Here is a 1,089-nt window from a genome sequence, read left to right on the forward strand (position 1 = left end):
TCCGATGTCTGCGGCTGAGGGAGTGAGGAAACGCACGGTGGGGGGGGGGAGGGTGTCACAGGCGGGACCTCCCAAGCACAAAGTCAGGGGCGCAAGCTGCCCCCCCCCCCCGTCCCCCACGGGCACAACAGACTCCCAGCCTGGTTCTCACAGACATTCATCTCACACACCTGCCTCAGGAACATTTTTCTTGTTTTTTTCTTCAGATACCCTGAAAATGCACAGTAGCTAAATACTTCTCCATTTACCTGGCTATGCATTCTCCCATTTTTAGACTTCTTGCTATTGTTACCTTTTTTTTTAATGTTTATTTTGAGAGTGTATGCACAAGTGGGGGAGGGGCAGAGAGAATCCCAAGGAGGCTCTGTGCTGTCAAGTGCAGAGCGTGATGCAGAGCACCATCCCTAAAAGATGAGATGACCTGAGCCACAATCAAAGAGTTGTGTGCTTAGCGGACTGTGTCCCCCATGGTGCTCCTTTGCTGTTGTTACAAATGTGTACCGCTTCTGAACATCCTAGATGGCTCCTTCACATTACATACACATGGGTGAGTACTTTCTCAGTATAGCTGGGGGTCTGGCAGTTTCCCATCTCTTCCCAAGTGACTTCCTGCTGCCTCACTCACTCCTGGTCGAGGGTCAGGGAGTACTGGGCGCTCCCTCCTGGAGCGAGATTGGGCCCTTACAGCCTGGGACTTGGCACAGTGGCCATCGGAAATGCAGCCGGCAGCAGGCCAGTCTCATGGGCGGGAGCGCAGACAAGCACAGAGCCACACCCAGGACTTCAGGACAGACGGTCTGGCCGAGGCTTTAGGAGGGCACCAGGTGCTGGTGTAAGGGTGGAAACCTCGTTTTCCTCTGCCCTTCTGACAACTTCGCTGAGAACCCTGTAATAAAATATTAAGAGAAAAACAGGTGTTCGACACAGACACTGATGTTAGATACCTAAGGAAGATGATTGTAACTCTGACGGACACTTAAAACGGTAGCTTAGGGGCGCATGGATGGCTTATTCAGTTAAGCGTCCGACTTCGGCTCAGGCCACAATCTCATGGTTCGTGGGTTTGAGCCCCACGTCAGGCTCTGTGCT

The sequence above is a fragment of the Hyaena hyaena genome, unplaced genomic scaffold (genome assembly GCF_003009895.1).
Source record: "Hyaena hyaena isolate Hyena2069 unplaced genomic scaffold, ASM300989v1 scaffold_879, whole genome shotgun sequence".
NCBI lineage: Eukaryota > Metazoa > Chordata > Mammalia > Carnivora > Hyaenidae > Hyaena > Hyaena hyaena.